Source organism: Pristiophorus japonicus, chromosome 7, assembly GCF_044704955.1.
Source record: "Pristiophorus japonicus isolate sPriJap1 chromosome 7, sPriJap1.hap1, whole genome shotgun sequence".
NCBI lineage: Eukaryota > Metazoa > Chordata > Chondrichthyes > Pristiophoridae > Pristiophorus > Pristiophorus japonicus.
This window is the reverse complement of record NC_091983.1, coordinates 2,669,172-2,689,392: the sequence shown is the minus strand read 5'-3', so window position 1 is coordinate 2,689,392 and position 20,221 is coordinate 2,669,172. Positions and strand designations below refer to the sequence as shown.

The 20,221-nt window shown below is 44.2% G+C and overlaps 1 protein-coding gene across 4 annotated transcripts in view; it reads left to right on the top strand.

The window, feature by feature from the left end:
• Positions 1 to 20,221, top strand: part of sipa1l2 (signal induced proliferation associated 1 like 2) — a 541,912-nt gene that overhangs the window by 259,679 nt on the left and 262,012 nt on the right. The window lies entirely within an intron of this gene.

Here is a 20,221-nt window from a genome sequence, read left to right as displayed (position 1 = left end):
TTCTCCCACAGCTTGGGACCTCGACAGCTGAAGGCACAGCCACCAATGGTGGGGCGATGAAAATCAGGGATGCACAAGAGGCCAGAATTGGAGGAGCGCAGAGATCTCGGGAGGGGTGTAGGGCTGGAGGAGGTTGCAGAGATAGGGAGGGTTGTAGGGCCGGAGGAAGTTAGAGAAAGGGAGGGATGTAGGGCTGGAGGAGGTTACAGAGATAGGGAGGGGTGAGGCCATGGAGGGATTTGAATACAAGGATGAGAATTTGAAAATTGAGGCGTTGTCGAACCAGGAGCCAATGTAAGTCAGCGAGCACAGAGGTGATGGGTGAGCAGGACTTAGTGCAAATTAAAGTAGCGCTTCAAATGAGCTCAAGTTTACGGAGGATGCAAGATGGAAGGCTGGTTTGAAGATAATTGTAATCGTCAAGTCTAGAGGTAACAAAGGCATGGAAGTGGGTTCCAGCAGCAATGAGCTGAGGCAGGGATGAAGACTGGCATTGTTAGAGGTGGGAGTGAGCGAGCACAGAAATCACACTTTGTCCTGGGACTGCTTCTTTGCAACAACACTGCTTGAGATGCACTCTGTTATCTCGGGTAGCTGCGGGAAAATTATCGAGCTTTTTCCCAAGCTGTTAACTGGATCAAAAGCAAATCTGGGTGCATGTGGTTCCAGAGCTCCTCATTTCCTCCAAATTCTCCAATGTAAGGTACCATAATGTTGTCTTAACTGAAAGGACTACCCGAGTCAGGGTGGAGTGGAGCAGGAGGAGGAAGAATACTAAACATTTGCTTGTGGCACTCGTCCTTCAATATCTCATGGATTGACCTCACATTGTGAATCAAACAACATCACTCTGGACGCACCTTTATCTCTCAATCCCTGATGCTGCAAGTCATCATTCTCACTCTTACTGGAACTTCCTATATACTCTGTTTTTTGGATTGACCCTTCCACTTCCTTTGTGGTCTACCACAAAATCTGTTTGGAAAGACCGGAGTTAATTTTGCTGTGAGCTGGTTACAGCAGGTTAATACTGTACACATGCAGTGACCACTGAGGAAGTTCTGTTTGTTTGCCTGCAGTGTACTCGAACCTCAAAGGAGGATGTTGTAAGTTTCAAGTCAATCCCTAACTTGGGGTAGATGTATGCTGAGTGTACAAAATAAAAAGTATAAGAACATAACATAAGAAATAGGAACAGGAATAGGCCATTCGGCTCCTCGAGCCTGCTCCGCCATGTAATAAGATCATGGTTGATTGATTTGATCATGGACTCAGCTCCACTTCCCTGCCCGCTCCCCATAACCCCTTATCCCCTTGTCGTTTAAGTATTCAGCAACCATGACCAGGACACTGCAGATCACTGAGATCCAGTGTACTTGAAATAGTAGATAATGGACTATTTCTCCATTCTGTTGTTAATGCACTTAAAACAGGCTGATGCCAAGGCAATCCTGTTTCATGGGAATGTCTCATTATATATTTTGGGTCTCCCTGAAGAACTCCTGGCAGAGCTGCTAGGGCTCCCTGTCAAAGATATCTCTGTGGAATAGCCTTGGAATTGCTTCCATTCTCGGAAACACCAGCCCAACCTAAAAGGCTATTCCAGGAATGCGTCCAAATAGTCACCCAACTCCTGAAATGGTCAGTCACCTGTCCCCTTGTGGCAAAGCGGGATTTCTTGGAGAAATGTGTGTGGATTTAAGTGACCATGGCCACAAACCAACAGATGTGACTGAGTTTAGATCAGTGTTGTACGATAGAAATCATTGATCCGCCACAGGTTTGGCTACATTGTAACCATATCCACTCATTTCAGTGGAAAATGCATTACACACCATACAGAAAAATATACGTCATGTGTATATTTACTTAACAAGGTACGGAAGCGTATCCATGTACCTGTAATCCCTCAGCCCTGGAACCAGGAATGGGGAGAGACTGGAGAAGCTCAGGTTGTTCCCGTTAGAGCAGAGAAGTCGAAGCAAAGATTTCATAGAGGCGTTTAAAATCATGAAGGGTTTAGATAGAGTAAATACAGAGAAAACTGTTTGCAATGCCTGAAGGGTCGATAACCAGAGGACATAGATTTGAGGTGATTGGTGAAAGAACCAGAGGCGACATGAAGGATAAACTGCAGCGAGTGGCTAGGATCTGGAAGGTGCTGTCTGATAGGCTGGTGGATACAGATTCAATAGTCGCCTTCAAAAGGACATTGGATAAATACTTGAAGGAGAAAAACTAACAGGGATGTGAGGAAAGAGCGGGGGAGTGAGACTGACTGGATTGCTCTTTGACAGAACTGGCGCAGACTCGATGGGCCGAATGGCCTCCTTCTGTGCTATACTATTCTGATTCTATGAAACACCTACCACCATCTAATATCCACAGAAATAAAGCACTCAACAATAAAAAAAACATTCTCACTCTGCTTTTCATGCCATTTTGCCAACAAGCACACAAAAAGGTTAATGTGCAGATGCGTTCGCTGCGGAAATATGAATATTGAGGTGACATGCTCTACTGCAGTGTCTTCCTCATTTTTTATTTATTAAACAGAAATGCAATTAGCCACATCTGGATTTCCAAATAGGCACATGTGGCTAGTGGCTAATGTATTGGATAACGCTGGTTTAGATGGTTTTTTTGTACAAGTGTAAGATTGCCAGAAATATAATGCAGGTTTTAGATTGTTTTTCTCTGGTCAAGCCACTGAATAATACTCCACTGCAATTGATTATCATGCGAGGTTCCATTGTGGTGAATTACCACACCACTGAGCTGTGAAATTATCATTCACAGCTGTCTTTGATAGCTAAATTCTCCATAGTGAGTGACCCGTTCTTCTGCACAGCCCTCATTAGGGAAACATTAAGATAGCTCAAGTCTATTTTATTGTCAGTTAAACAAGGTGGGGTGGGGGTGGGGGGGGGGAGAGAGAGAGAGAGAAAGTAGTTTATATAATTTATTCAAAATTTAAATATTAAAATGACACATTGGTTCTGAAAAGGTTAACCTGAAATGACAAAATGAAGAGCTGTTGCCTTGTGGATAGAATTAGCGTTCCCATGACAACAGCATTGTATGCTAGCAATGACTGATTAACCTGCCTCTTGGTATGAATATGGTATTGGGGAATTGCACAAGGAAAAAAAATGGGTGTGACATATTCTACTGGCAATTAGATGGTCAGAACAGATTTAATGGTATCATTAACCTTTAGTGGTTGAGTAGAAAGCCACTATAGCACCTCATGCCTGAAATCCGCTCAAGAGACGGACCATTGTTCAACAGAGCATAACAAAAAGCTGAACGGTTCAAAGTCTAATAAATAATTCACAGCTGTCTATGCATTATAAGTATAGAGATTTATCGGCCTTGCATAATTCCTATGCTGTTCATTTGCTGAATTGCTGTATTCATACTGATTCAATTCAACAAGATGCATGGCTCGCAGGAGTAGTTCACCAAAGAGCAGTCCATCATGTTTATCCGGTTGGTCAGAAAAGTGATTATGTTTTCAATTCATTTCAGCAAAATGAGAATAAATGTTTTTGGTATTTAAGCTATACATTTGTATCCGAATCAATATGTGGAGTGTTTAAGATTCTTGTTTTTCAAAAAAAAAATCATGGAAAAACTATTCATGTATTGATCATTTCAATGAATTTTACTTAGAAATGTAGTACTTTTGGAAAATTACTCACAGCACAACCAAACACCTCTGAAGGGCTGTGGGATCTGGATGGTATGAGACGGTGTTCATTACACATCAGCGATTACTGTAGAGTGTGAACATTGTTTAACGTTGCAGTATTAGCAAGCTCTACCAGTCAAGGAATATCCATTACGGTTTGACCTCTTTGAGCGCAGATGTTCCAAAACGTTCTGAGTCAGTTCCTCAGCTTTGCATGGCAGAACTGCCTAGAATTTTTAGTGCCTGAGCTCTGGCCTCAGCTGTTGAGGATTCCAAGTTGATACCTGCCACTGCCTCCATACTCACAGACACGAGACCACTGCATCAGCTGCTGGTCAAACCTCTTGTAGATCCAACTGGACCCAGTTAGGAGGAGAGTTGGCCGTTTTGCTATTTGGGATTTGGTAGTTGCTGACACCCAGATGGTGAAGACTCTGTCCAAGGGGATAGAACTTTAATTTCAAAAGCCATATTTTTTTTAAGCAAGGCAAGTTTTTGTTTGCTTGGCCTCATCAGTAGAATGACTTATCATACAGATGAGAACCAACAAAAGTTAAGGATTTTCATTGGATGTCTTGTCATTGTTAAAGTTATGGCATGTCACTTTAACCTGACAACAGGGTGGACTGTCTCTGCTTGGAAGTAGCTGAAAGCTCGGCTATTGAATAAGTTGAGCTATCTGATGTGATTGTTACCCACCGTAGCAGATTGTGAAACTCAGTTCAGTAAATCTGGTCATTTGTTGGCTAACAGAATGAAAGCTGCTGAGTTGCTCTACAAACGGATTTCCTTCAGGAGAGGAAATCTGGTGCCCTGACCCAGTCTGGCTCACATCTGACTGAAATCCCACACTAAGTGGTTCCCGCTTAATGTCCTCAGGGCAACTGGAGGTGAGCAGCAAATACTGCGTGCTGAGGTCACCCACATCCCAAGAACAAGTAAAAAAAGAATGTTGTTTGTACAAATTTTTATATCTGCTTTTCTCCTACTTTCTGGGGGTGACCAGGAAAACGACCAACTGGATCAGGGCTTTTTCAGAGAGGGAAAGTCTTGTGCATGGATGTGTCACTTGTGTGCATTCACAATCAATTTTGAAACGGGATAAAACTAGAGAAGCCGGAGGAGTGGTTAGGGGTAATGCCAAGCTTGGAGTAAAAACCCCAGAGATACCAAGAGTGGGGAAATATTGAGAGAAGCCTGAAATGTAGGTGCTGGAAAAGGATGAATTCGAGCTTGATGAGTCTTAATTTCAGCACAGTGAGGATGCAAGGAAGAGAGTATGCAATGGTGAATTTGCAATCAAGGTGGAAGGAGACATCCAAAACATCATGCAAGTGTTGCCGTTGGATAGGATCATTTATTGGTCAACATTTTTCTTGTATTCTGTCAACACCCAGCTGGGAAGGAGCCTCGCTGGATAGGTTAGGACATTATTGAGAGCCAAGAGTTGTTGGAAGGGAAATGTATGGCACAAAAGAAGGGGCTGTTCTTCTTGGAGTTCGGTTTCGCACTGCTGGAGATGTGCGGATTCTATTTCAGATCAGAGGAAATAACGAGGCCAAGAATGTAATTGCCCTGTCAAAGGGTATCGAGAAAATCATCTGAACCCACTCTCTCACCACACGAAGAATTTTGGGTGCGTGCACTAATGTGTTTGTGGTCTGTCGGAAACTGATACAGTATGATCACAAGTCAAGGAGAGGATCGGGTGAATGATGAATGGAAGGAGTTGCTGGTGTAGAGAAGGAAGAGAGAGAAAGAACAAAGTCCTTGGAAATACCCGAGTTCATGGTAAAAGATGTGCCATCATTTATTGCACACAGCGTTCTTTGAAAGGAAACTAGCTAGCCATGCTTCGGTGGAAGATTGTGTAATCTGTTTGGAAGTGCACCTCTATTTATTTGTGTTTTGTTGAATTTTGTATTTATTTTAGTCATATGTGGAAATGGAATCTGGATGGCTGAACTTTGTAAATCACATCTTGTCCCTGTACTCCCCTGGCACCATCTCCTCCTTTCAATATCTTCCTCTTTTCCACCCCGCTCACCTCTATCTTAAAATCCTCTGCCCACCCGTGCCAGCTCTCAGCCAGTCCCACTCCCCTGCACTTTCCCCGTAGCCTTGCAAGTTGTTTTCCTTCAGATACTTATCCAACTCCCCTTTGAGTTTCTCACCAGGATTTCCTCCCTCAGCCTCTGCACCCAGTGACTTCTCATCCTTGGTGATTTCACCCTCCATCTCAACTCATCATGCCCTCTCTCCTCTGAGGTCATTGCCTTGCTATCCTCCCTTAATCTCTGCTCCATATTCACTCCCCTACCCATATTCATGGCCAACCCTCGATTTTTGCCATCTCATGTGGCCTCTACTTCCCATTGTGTCAAACACAGACGAGACCATCATTGATCACTACTATAAAATCATAGAATGGTTACAGCATGGAAGGCGGCCATTCGGCCTGTCGAGCCTGTGCCGACTCTTGGCTAGTCCCAATCCCCTGCCCTTTCCCTGTAGCTCTGCAAATTTTTATTCTTCAGATACTTCTCCAACTCCCTTTGAAAGATAAGATTGAGTCTGCCTCCACCACCCTTTCAGGCAGAGCATTCCAGATCTTAACCACTCGCTGCGTAAAAAAGGTTTTTCTTGCGTCGCCTTTGGTTCTTCTGCCAATCACCTTAAATGTTTGTCCTCTGGTTCTCAACCCTTCTGCCAATGGAAACAGTTCCTCTCTATCTACTCTGTCTAGACTCCTCAGGATTTTGAACACCTCGATCAAATCTCCTCTGAATCTCCTGCTCTAAGGAGAACAACCCCAGCTTCTCCAGTCTATCCACGTATCTGAAGTCCTTCATTCCTGGAATCATTCTCGTAAATCTTTTCTGCACCTTCTCTAAGGCCTTCACATTCTTAAAGTGTGGTGCCCAGAATTGGACGCACTGCTCCAGTTGGGGCCGAACCAGTGTTTTATACAGGTTCATCATAACTTCCACACTGTTGTACTCTCAAGCTCTATTTCTGAAGCCTGGGATCCCATAAGTCTTTTTAACTGCTTTCACAACCTGCCCTGTCACCTTCAACAATTTGTGCACACACACCCCTAGGTTTCTCTCTTCGTGCACCCCCTTTAGGATTGTACGCTTTACTTTATGTCTTCATCTCATTCCTTCCACCAAAATGTATCACTTCATACTTTGTTAAATTTCATCTGCCATGTGTCCGCCCATTTCCCCAGTCCGTCTGTCTTCCTGAAATCTACCGCTCTCCCCGTCAGTGTTCACTATACTTCCAAGTTTTGTGTCATCTGCAAAGTTTGAAATTGTGCCCTGTACACCCACATCCAAGTCATTAATATAGATCAGGAAAAGCAGTGGTCCCAGAACCGACCCCTGGGGAACACCACTGTATACCTTCCTCCAGTCCAAAAAAACAACCATTCACCACTAAATCTCCTGTCACTTAGCCAACTCCGTATCCATGCTGCCACAGTCCCTTTTGTTCCATGGGATCGCTCTTCACTTGCATCCTCCTTTTCCCCTCCCAACCCCACTTCTTTCTGTGTTCGCCCCTGAAAATAAACTCTCCCAAATCACTTACAACAGCACTTTCAAACTCCCAACTGTGTCCAGCCTTTGGCCCTCCATTCACCATAACATTTCTACAGACCCCCACCTCCACCTTTCATACCCTTGACCCCATTAAAACCATTATTCTGTCGTCTCCTGGTCATTTTCCCTGGTACGACTCTTATCTCTGCTCCCTTTGTGTCCCTTGAACATTTATGCTGGACAACTGGTTCAGCCATTTCACGACAGATCTAGCTGAACGACATAAAGCACTATCAGATCCTGTTCACTATTCCAGGATCATCCTAGAATGCAAAGATAACCCCCAGCCCAGCTTCTTTCCTCCACTGAAAACTGTCTTCTTAAACCACTCTACCCTGTCTCATCCACCCTCTGCCCCAACAATAAATGCGAGGAGCTCATGGGCCTCTCTTGTCACTAAGATTGAGACCATCGATCAGCTGCCTCTGCCGCTTCCCTCCCTTTCCCATGCTCATCAAGTCAAATCTCTCTTCATGCTCCCTCTGAGCTCATCTTGTCAATGAGACCCACCTTCTGCTCCCTTGACCCTATTCCTACTAAACTGCTGACCACCCAACTCCCCTTGCTGGTTCCCATGTTAGCTGATACTGTTAACAGTTCCCACTCCTCAGATACTGTCCCCTTCCCCTTCACATCTGCTGTCATCACCTTGCTCCTCAAAAAAAAAAACCACCAACAAAACCACTCTCTTGACCCTTCTGTCCTTGCAAATGACCACCCCATATCTAGCCTCCTGTTCCTCTCGAGTCCTGCCCATCTTTCCCGCAACTCCATGTTTGAATCCTTCCAATTAGGTTTCCACCCCAGCCACAGTACTGAAATTAACCTCATCAAAGTCACAAATAACATCCTATGTGACTGTGACCACGTTAAACTATCCCTCCTCATCCTTCTCAACCTGTCTGCAACCTTTGACACAGTTGACCACACCATCCTCCTGCAAAGCCATCGTCCAGCTAAGTAGGACTGCCCTCAACTGGTTCCATTCTAACCTATCCAGTTGTAGCCAGTGAATCATCACATATCTGCTACATCACTAAGACCACCTACTTCCACCTCTAACATTGCCCATCTCCACTCCTGTCTCAGCTCATTGCTGCTGAAACCCTCCTCTGTGCCTTTGTTACCTCCAGACTTGACTATTCCAATGGTCTCCTGGCCAGCCTCCCATCATCCACCCTCCATAAACTTGAGCTCATCCAAGATTCTGCTACCTGTATCCCAGAGTCAGTTGTGACTCAGTTGGTAGCACCCTCAACTCTGAGTCAGAAGGTTGTGGGTTCAAGTCTCACTCCAGAGACTTGAGCACAAAAATCCTAGTGCAGTACTGAGGGAGTGCTGCAGTGTCGGAGGTGCAGTCTTTCAGATGAGATGTTAAACCGAGGCCCCGTCTCTGCCCTCAGGTTGGCGTAAAAGACTATTTTGAAGAAGAGTTCTGTCTGGTGTCCTGGCCAATATTCTTCCCTTGATCATTTTGCTAAAAAAATCAAATGATCTGGTGGAGGCCATTCCGGCCCATCGTGTTCGCGCCGGCCGACAAAGGGCCACAAGGCCGTTGGTCAGCAGCCCTAAAGGTTACATATAAAAAGCAGCGTATAGCCTACTTTTACCAGTATTTTTTTTATAATCATTCATTTTTATATTAAAAACCCTGTCCATTAAGGTAAGTTTATTTTTAATCCTTTTAAAACACATTTTTTTTAAAACTCCCCAAAATATATTTTTTTCTAAAATATTTAATTACATTTAATTTCAATTAATTTTAAATGTGTGTTTTTTTTAATTTATTGTGCTGTGTTTCAGTTTTAGGGGGTATTCTCATTAATAGTAATGGAGCTTGCACAAACAGAGCCCCCATTATTATCAGTGAGAATACTGCATAGTGATTGGTGGTCCAGGCCCACATGATTCCAGCAGATGCCTCCGTACGTGGAAGACATCTTCCCGTGCGCTGCGCAGAGAATGAAGGTCTCCGACCGGAATCCTACGTTCCTCTGGGACCAACAGGTCGATTTTTTTTCGGGTCAGAGGCATTCGTACAAAGGAATGTCCAACCGCAATTTTCGGTCCATTATCACCTTGCTGTTTGTGGGAGCTTGCTGTGTGCAAATTGGCTGCTGCATTTCCTACAGTGACTACACTTCAAAAAGTACTTCATTGGCTATAAAACGCTTTTCGACATCCGGTAGTCATGAAAGGCGCTATATAAATGCGAATCTGTATTTTTTTTAAACTGGCACCAAGTCCTGCTTACCTGTCACCCCTGTGCTCGCTGACCTACATTGGCTCCCAGTCTGGCAATAATTCAATTTTAAAATTCTGCTGCTTGTTTTGAAATCCCTCCGTGGCCTCCCCCTTCACTATCTCTAATCTCCTCCAGCCTTGCAACCCACTCGGATCTCTGCACTCCTCCAATTCTGACTTCTTGTGCATCCCTGATTTTAATCGATCCACCATTGGCAGCCGTGCCTTCAGCTGCTGAGACCCTAAGCTGTGGAATTCCCCCCCGTAACCTAGCCGCTTCTCCTTTAAGACCAAGTTTTTGGTCATCTGCCTTAATATCTTCTCGTGGTTCAGTGTCAGATTTTGTTTTATAGCACTTCTGTGAGGTACCTTGGGACCTTTTGTATAATGTTAAAGGCGCTATATAATAAGCTGTTGTTTTTGGTGTATCTCTGCTGCAAATAGAGTTTTGATCTTGAGATGTGAAGATATATTAAATGTCTTGGAATGCACTTCCTGCCCCAAACTTAACTTCTTTTTGTCACCATTATAAAGTCATACTTTTTTGAATTGTAAATGTTGATGTAATTGTTATTGAAATACCTGTATTAATATTGGGAATTTCTATGTAAACAGTTGCCTGTCACCATGCAGTTGACACCACTAGTGAGACTGGCCTTCAATTTATTTTCAGCTACATAATTTAAAAAATGTTTATTCTTCCTGTCCCCCTCGTTTAATAAAAAAATAAAATAGTTTGCCTTTTTCTGCGCTCCCAGGCAACAGGTCCAGGCTTCCTCCCTACCATGCTCCTTCACTTTGGGGCTGGGACCTTCCTCCTCCTATACACTGGCTCTGGGCTGCACGTCTTCATCTCCACGCACCTTCTACCCAACGCGGTCATCCAGTGTTGGGAGAACAGAACTGCTGGTTTACTAGTGAAGATCGCAGATCAGGCCAGGAGGTATTGGGGAAGGCGCTGGGAGAATGGTTGGCATACGAGGGCTGGGTATACATTAAGCAGGCCAGAGACGGCAAATAATAGGCAGTGAGCCTGACCCGATGCTAAGCCAGCATGGCAGGGCAGCATGTGAGTGAGTGTACAAAGTGCCTTTTACGAAGGTAAGACAGCATTGGGAGAGAAACTAGCAGGACATGAATAGGCAAAATTCTTTGTGGACTAAAAAGGAACAGGGAGAGTGGGAGACTCTGGAGATACCTGTAGGGAGAGGTGTCGGCTGGCAAGGAAATCCAAGTACTTACTCTGAACACTATTGGCTGCATGCAATGGGACTTGGCCTTTGTATCCAACAGGAAATGTCTCGAATTAGTTTCCATGCGTAACAGGCTGCACAAGATGCAGTCCATTGTTTGTGTCCATAGGTCCTTTGCATTGCTCTTCTTAGTGAGTTCCTCTTGATGGCTGTCTCAAAGTAATGCCAACTTTTATTGGGTGTCGAACCATTATGCTAAGAAACTGAACATCACTGTAATGATGCTCAATTTCCTGGACGATTGATGCATGGTTTACTGTGATATGTGTTCACTAAGGAGAATCTTCAAAGATTCTGCTTTTAAAGCCAGCAAACATAGAAACAAAATTTACAGCGCAGAAGGAGGCTATTTCGGCCCATTGTGTCCATGCCGGCCAACAAAGAGCCATTCGGTCAGCAGCCCTGAAGGTTACATATAAACCCATGAACAATGGCAAAGAGCACCCAGCCCAACCAGTCCGCCCCACACAACTGCGACACCCCTTTACTGAAACATTCTATACTCCATTCCAACTGGAGCCATGTGATTTCCTGGGAGAGGCAAAACACAGATTTAAAAACCCAGGCCAATTGGGGGAAAAAAAAAATCTGGGAAAATTCCTCTCTGACCCATCCAAGCGATCGAAACTAGTCCAGGAGATCACCCTGGCTGTATTCGATTCTCTGCAGTACTTACTATTGTATCTACGATGGTCAGCAAGAGGTTATCCAGTCTAATCCCAATTACCAGCTCTAGGTCCGTAACCCTGCAGGTTACGGCACTTTAAGTGCCCATCCAAGCACCTTACCTTTTTGGGGATCTTGTGTTCCGTGCTTTGCCATACCCCTGCTGGTTAATGCAGCTAATAGGGGCACTGTGAGCAATCATCTCCCATGTAGCTGTTCTGGAGCACGGCAAGGATTTCAGACTATCACTCTTGTCTTTAGTCAGACTAACCCATTTATTTTGTAAGTCTGGTTATTGCACTCATGGTATATTGTGTGTTCTGAGTTTATATGTTATTTTAGCTGGACCTGTACACATTGTTTTGCAAATGTTTTTTGTTTTTTGTCTTTGGAAATGATGGGAGAGTGTGGTGGGCATCCCACATGTTCTGTAGTGAACAATATAATGATTGAGGTTTATAGTTAAGACTGGGTGTGTTGTCCTCACACACACACACACACACACACACACACACACACACACACACACACACACACACACACGTATCTGTTCAAAAGGTCTGCTTACAGAAACTACTGTCCAGCCATGAATATGAGAGCAAGTGCTGGAGAGGGAACCAGCGCTGTAACAGCATTCCATGGTTGAATTCACTTGGCGTGAATAAGTTTCCATAGTCTGGCTGAGCAGTCCATTGAATGATCAGCTGAGTGACCAACTAGGGAACAGGTTGAGGAACCAACTGGGGAACAGGCTATTTTAGATCTAGTACTATGCAATGAGAAAGGGTTAATTAATGACCTTGTAGTAAAGAGGCCTTTAGGGAAGAGTGACCATAATATGATAGAATTTTCCATTAAGATTGAAAGTAATTTAGTTAAATCCGAAACTAGGGTATTAAATCTAAACAAAGCAAATTATATAGGTATGAGGGGTGAGTTGGCTAAGGTAGATTGGGAAACTACATTAAAAGGTATGACGGTAGACAAGCAATGGCTAGCATTTAAAGAATTATTACATAAAGGAATGTATATATGTTGTAAATTAAGGCACAAAAACCCCACAGGAAAAGTGGTCCAACCGTGGCTAACAAGGGAAGTTAAAGATAGTGTTAGATCAAAGAAAGAAGCTTATAATGTTGCCAAAAAGAGCAGTAAGCCTGAGGATTAGGAGGATTATAGAATTCATCAAAGGGGGGACCAAGAAATTGATAAAGAAATGCAAAATAGAATATGAGAGTAAACTAGCGAGAGACATAAAAACAGATTGTAAAAGCTTGAGACAGGAGAAATTATAATGGGAAATAGCAGAAAAATTAACCAGATATTTAGTGTCTGTCTCAACCTCCCGGAAATAGTGGAGAACCATGGGTCTAATGAGACTGAGGAACTGAAAGAAATTAGTACAGGTTGAACCCCTCTTATCCGGGACGCCCTTACCCGGCACCAGCGCTCGTCTGGGACCATTCCCTGTCACCGGGTGGCGCATGCACAGAACGTGACCGTCAAAATCCTACTCCCCAATATAATATTTTTCCTCAATTGGCTGCCTCCTCCTCGTGGCCCTGCTGGAACTCCTGCAGCCACAGTCCTCCGGCTGGCTGCTTCTCCGGGGGGGGGGGGGGGGGGTTGGGCCAACTCTTCGGGGCCCGCCGGCTCTTCAAGGCCCCCTGCACACTGATGGGCGGGCTGGACTGACTGACAGTCAGTCCAGCCAATCGGCATGCGCGCACACACACTTGCCCCAGCAACAGCACTTAAAGGCACAGTCCACCAAAATACATGACCTCCCCTCATCCGGCAAAATCCCTCGTTCGGGACAGGCCAGATTCCGAAGGTGCCGGATAAGGGAGGTTCAACCTGTATTAGTAAAAAATATAGTTCTGGAAAAATTAATGGGATTAAAAAGCAATAAATCCCCTGGACCTGATGGCTTACATCCTAGGGTTTTGAAAGAGGTGGCTATAGAGATAGTGAATGCATTGGTTGTCATCCACCAAAATTCCATAGATTCTAGAACTGTTCCCGCAGATTGGAAGGTAGCAAATATAACTCCGCTATTTAAGAAAGGAGGAAGAGAGAAAACAAGAACTACAGACCAGTTAGCCGGACATCAATAGTAGGGAAAATGCTAGAATCTATTGTTAAGGACGTGGTAACAGGGCACTTAGGAAATAATAATAAGATTGGGCAGAGTCAACATGGATTTATGAAAGGGAAATCATGTTTGATGAATCTGTTAGAGTTTTTTGAGGTAACTAGCAGAATAGATAAAGGGGAACCAGTGAATGTGGTGTATTTTGATTTTCAGAAGGCATTCGATAAGGTGCCACACAAGAGGTTATTAAACAAAATTAGGGTCATGGGATTGGGGTAATATACCAGCATGGATTGAGGATTGGTTAATGGACAGAAAACAGAGAGTAGGAATAAACGGGTCATTTTTGGGTTGGCAGACTGTAAGGATCTGTGCTTGGGCCCCAGCTAGTCACAATCTATATCAATGATATGAATGAGGGGACCAAATGTAATATATCCAAGTTTGCTGCTGATCTAAAACTAGGTGGTAATGTAAGTTGTGAGGAGGATGCAAAGAGACTTCAAGGGGATATAGACAGGCTAAGGGAGTGGGCAAGAACATGGCAAATGGAATATAATGTGGAGAAATATGAATTTATCCACTTTGGTAGGAAAAATAGAAAAGCAGAGAATTTTTTAAATGGTGAGAGATTGGGAAATGTTGGTGTTCAGAGGGACCTGGGTGTCCTTGTACACCAATCACTGAAAGTTAACATGCAGGTACAGCAAGCAATTAAGAAAGCAAATGGTATGTTGGTCTTTATGTTTCCCACATCACAACAGTGACTACGCTCCAAAAGTATTTCATTGGCTCTAAAGCGCTTTGAGACGTCCAGTGGTCATGAAAGAAGCTATGTTAATGCAAGCCTTTCTTTCTTTCTTTATTACAAAAGGTTTGGAGTAAAAGTAAAGATGTCTTGCTGCATATGGGGCCCTGATGAGACCGCCCCTGGAGTATTGTGTACAGTTTTGGTCTCCTCACCTAAGGAAGGATATACTTGCCATGGAGTGAGTGCAACAAAGGTTCACCAGACTGATTCCTGGGATGGGGGGATTGTCCAATGAGGAGAGATTGAGTAGACTAGCCCTATATTCTCTGGAGTTTAGAAGAGAGGTGATCTCATTGAAACATACAAAATTCTTACAGGGTAGATGCTGGGAGGATGTTGCCCCTGGCTGAGGAGTCTAGAACCAGGAGTCACAGTCTCAGAATAAGGGGTTGGCCATTTAGGACTGAGATGAGGAGAAACTTCTTCACTCAGGATGGTGAATCTTTAGAATTCTTTACCCCAGAGGGCTGTAGAGGTGCAGTTATTGAGTATATTCAAGACAGAGATTGATAGATTTTTGGATATTTCGGGAATCAAGGGATATGGGGATAGTGCAGGAAAGTGGAGTTGAGGTAGAAGATCAGCCATGATCTTATTGAATGGTGGAGCAGGCTCGAGGGGCCGAATGGCCTACTCCTGCTCCTAATTGTTTCTTAACAGGCATCTCTGAATTTCTCAGTTAAGTTAGGTTCCTTGTCCATGATGTGTGCAGTATGCCTTCATTAACAGCGAGGACAACAGCAAACATGAATTATCCATTACTTTATGATGGCCCTAGCCTGCCTACTATAATTGACTAGTGGTCAGCTTAATAAATTTTTTTAAAATAGTTTTTAGTGATAGCCTCGAACCAATACAGTCATTGCCCTTTTCCACTCACTTCCTAATGTTTAATGGTCGGAATAGATCTTCATGAATTTAAACATATAGTTTGCTGCACACAAACTTACAAACTGATCTGGTTTTGTCCTAGGGGCAAGGTTACTTAGTGTTTGAAAGATCAAAGACTCAGACAGGCAATTGAAGCGTGTAAAGTGAGCATTGCTTAGACAACTTGAGTATTTCATTTGAAGTCTAAGCTTTCTGAAAATTTAATGCAACTTTAACCCTTTTTGGAACTTGGATATGTTTCAGGAATACACCGGCTGTAAATGGATGTATAAATATTCAAAATGCTTTAAAATTACTGACTTGGGTTACTAAAGCCTGATAAACAGTAATACTGCATGCCCTTATGTTCACTCATTTGTACTTTTATTGAATTCCATGCTTTGAGCAACATTTTCTTTTTTGTCAATTATTATACCTTGTACATGTTCAGTACTTACTGCATAATGCATAGGGCTTGACTTTCTGTCGGGTTCACCCTGTTACCGCCCATTTAACCGCTAAGATTTAGTCTAACGCCTGTCTTTCAATAAAAATGGAAACTAACGCCCATTTATCGCCAGCGTTAGTTTCGGCATAAAGTTAACCGAGAATTAGCTGAACCGCCTGCCCATTTAAAAAAAAATTATGATGTCAGCAATCGTGCACCATCCAGAAGACTGTTTATAATGGAAACTAATGTCCAGAAACTGCCTAGAATATCACCGAGCGTTACTTTCGGCCCATATATTGCCCAAAAGATCGCTCGCCCCAAAAAATCGCTCAAAAAAAGCTGCACTCACCTGACCTTAACCCAGCGGAATAGAAACATAGAAAATAGGTGCAGGAGAAGGCCATTCGGCCCTTCGAGCCTGCACCACCATTCAATAAGAGCAAGGCTGATCATGCAACCTCAGTACCCCACTCCTGCTTTCTCTCCATACCCCTTGATCCCTTTAGCCGTAAGGGCCACATCTAACTCCCTTTTGAATATATCTAACAAACTGACCTCAATAACTTTCTGTGGTTGGGAATTCCACAGGTTCACCACTCTCTGAGTGAAGAAGTTTCTCCGCATCTCGGTCCTAAATGGCTTACCCCTTATCCTTAGACTGTGACCCCTGGTTCTGGACTTCCCCAACATTGGGAACATTCTTCCTGCATCTAACCTGTCCAAACCCGTCAGAATTTTATGTTTCTATGAGATCCCCTCTCGTTCTTCTAAATTCCAGTGAATAAAGCCTAGTCGATCCAGTCTTTCTTCATATGTCAGTCCTGCCATCCTGGGAATCAGTGTGGTGAACCTTCGCTGCACTCCCTCAATAGCAAGAATGTCCTTCCTCAGATTTGGAGACCATCTTGTAATTCGGAAGACTTTTCATAACGGGCTGCTTCAATGGGAGCTTTGAAGTAATTCGTGAGTGCTTTTAAGGTGGTTTTAAAATTTCTGGACAACTATCTATCATATTGTGGAGAATTTGCATTTTTTTATTGAGTTTTTAGAAGACAATTTAATAATTCAGAATACATATAAATAGGGCATTTAGTAATCGTAATGGGGCCTGTAATTTCTCGGCCAGTATTGATGATTACTCACATGCTGCAGATTAGAGATGGGAGAAGGTATATTGAAGAGCATTATATGTCCAATCAAAGAGGTGGCAGACTGAGGAGGAGGAGACCTTGCACCTGATGCACTTACAGGGATAAGCAGTCATACCTGAACTTGTCTGAAAACGCGTGCTTTAGGAGGCTGTGCTTCTGAAAGGAGATAATCAGTGAGATATGTCAGCTAATTAAGGGTGATCTTCAGCCTATCAGCACCATTAGGACTGCATTGCCCATTGAGGTCAAGGTTACTGCGGCACTTTCCTTCTATGCATCGGGCTCAGGCCTCAGCTGGCGACATTTGCGGTATCTCTCAGCATGCCACACATTGCTGCATTTGACAGGTGACTGAAGCCCTTTACACTCGCAGGATGGACTTTATAAGCTTCGCTGTGACCAGGAAGGCACAGACTGAGGGCTTTGGGTTCCTCGAAGAGCAAACTTTCCCAAGTGCAGGGAGCAATAGACTGTATGCACATCGCCATCCGAGCACCTTTTCAGGATGCTGAGGTTTTTCGGAACTGAAAGGGATTCCACTCCCTGAATGTGCAACTCATTGTCGACCACAAGCAAATAATCATGGTAGGAAATGCAAACTTTCCGGGGAGCATCATGATGCACACCTTGCGAGAGAGCACTGTCTCTGACCTGTTTAACAGTCAGCCACAAGGTCACGGTTGGATGTTGGGGGATAAAGGATATGGCCTTTCCAGCTGGCTCATGACCCTCCTACGTAGGACCCAGACAGAAGCCACATAGCCACACGGAATATCGTCAGACAATTGGAGTGCTTAAGCAGCGCTTCAGATGCCTGAACCACTCGAGGTGAATTGCAATACCACCCTGAGCAGGTCACTCAGTTCATTGTAGTGTGCTGCATATTGCATAACTTAGCTATCAGGAGGGGACAAGAATTGCCAGATGGGACTGCCATTCCACCTCAGGAGAGAGGAGAGGAGGACGATGACCTCGGGGAGGACAAATCTGGCTGGCGTTGAAACCATACCCCCACCCCACCCTAGGCTGCAGCAAAAGCCTCATGGTAGTTACGCAGCTGCAAGACTGTTGCGTCAGCAGCTCATAAATGAACAGTTTACCTTACGTTGGTGACAGTTACAGTTACAGTTGTTGTTACATCTCATCTGTGCCTTTCCTGGCCTCGCCAGTGTATGTAAACTTTGTATACGCTTAACATTTCTGCTATTTGAAGGCACTGGACAATGTTAAGTTAAATTTAATGTTATAAAGGTGTTCAACAATTTTTTTTAAAAACAAATAGCCTTAAAAGTTAACACCTGTGTACCCCCCACCCCCACATTGAACATTTTATAAAGAACAAATAACAATAAAAACCACAGCAACAACAACATACTTGTAAAAAAAACATTATAAATATAACACCCACCCACCCACCCAAAACATTCAATACATTTTTTTTAAACAACAAGTAGAATCATCCCCACCCTCCCTACCTACAGCCACACTTCTTTCCTTTAACCCCCTCCTCATCTTAACCACACCTCTTCCCCTTCCCCTACTAACTCCAAGCCACCTCGAATGCTGCTGCTGTGTGGGGGTGACGGCAGATGAATGGATTGGGCTGGAGATGGAGAGGATGTTTCCAGGGAAACGTCCTCTGAGTCAGAAGCAAGAGCTTCCTTCTGACCCGCATGTGTCGGTGGCAATGGCGGAGGGCACCTTGGGGTGTAGTGCCGTTTTCCGGAACCACTGGCTGCCCTCTGGCATGCATGGACTCGGCTATTCTCTCCATCGCCACTACCATCCGCGACATCTCCTGCGAGATGATCGCAATTAGAGCAGCAACGTGGCCAGTTAACCTACCTATTACCTGGAGGAGCTCTTGACCTATGCCGACGTTCGTCCTAGACAGGTTCACCATGTCCACAACTCAAATCTGCCGGTCTTGGAGCAGACCAAGCTCCGCGGGGTCAGTGCTGGCATGGAACCACTCTGGATGCCCTGCTGTAAGGTGATTGGCCCCGCTACCGCCTCGGTTGAAGAGGACGTGGCCGCAGGAACACACGACAAAAGGGCTGTAGGCTCCTCCTCCACCTCCTCACTATCCGCAGTGGATAGGAGAACCTGCAGCAGAACGGGCAAGACACTCTTGTCTCCTCGCCTCGGGAGACAACCACAGGAACCTGGGGATCTTGTACAGCCTGACCAACCTGGGGTAGGTCTGGTAACCTAGAAAACACAAATGAGGTTAGTAGAAGAGAAGTGGATGCTAGGGTCACATAAGAATGCTGACACTATGCAGGCATATGCACGATGAGCAACACTACTGCTATAAATATACTGTCAGACATCACATATAATTAACATGATAGTACAGAATCTGCATTGCATTGCAATGATATTTCATGATCCCATCATTAATTACATAACATTACATCAATCATATACGGAAATGGCATTAAATTACTTTAAATCACCAATGGTTTATACATTACTTACGTGGCGTGAGAACGAGTTCAGCACCACCACGGGTGGCTGACCGGTTGTGGACCCCCACCAAGGCCAACATCCGCTCTTTCAGGTTGGTCAGCGGGGTTAGATCTCCTGGTTGGCCACCAGTGTGCCGCTGCTCGGACTGATTCTTCAAAAGTTTATTCTGCAAAGGTGACGAGCATGGCATGACATAAAATCATTGCCTCGGTAGTATTACAGGTATGACGGATATCAGCTTACTGGCAGATATCATATTACACAACAGAACAACACACACACAATCCACAATTAGTCATCCCATGCTCATCATTGTCACCGTTAACGTTATATGCTATTACCGTCTGAGAATAACTTGAATAAGATCAAGGTTAGGATTAAATGCATGACACCAAGATTACCAGCTTAACTACAATACATCAAGTCTACATTTAAATTAATCATTGCATCATTACAATTTATTAAGTAAATAAATGTAATACTTACTCTGCCGGAATCAACGAGATCGTTCCAGCGCTTGCGACACTGGTTCAGCTCTTACACCTAGTGTGTCGTCGACGATATGACCTCTGCAATCTCTGGGGGTGGGGGGTGGTTTCCCATGACCACCCCGGGTCAATTGGGCCCATCTGTTCGCCACCTCGGAGACCAGGGCAGCATTGCCTCTTCACTGCAGTGCTCTCCGCGCCTTTGTCCACCCATCTCCGACCTCACCCACTTTGGCCACTTCCTCCTCGTCTCACATTTATCCCCTCCATTACTTGTATATTTTCCATTTTGAAAAAACCCTCACCAAATATACCAATAACACTACCACACCAACAATAATCTCCACCAGCTTTCTCCTCTGTCTCTTGCTCTCTTCTGCGCATGTGCAGATGACCCCTAACCTCCTGAAATGCAGGAAAA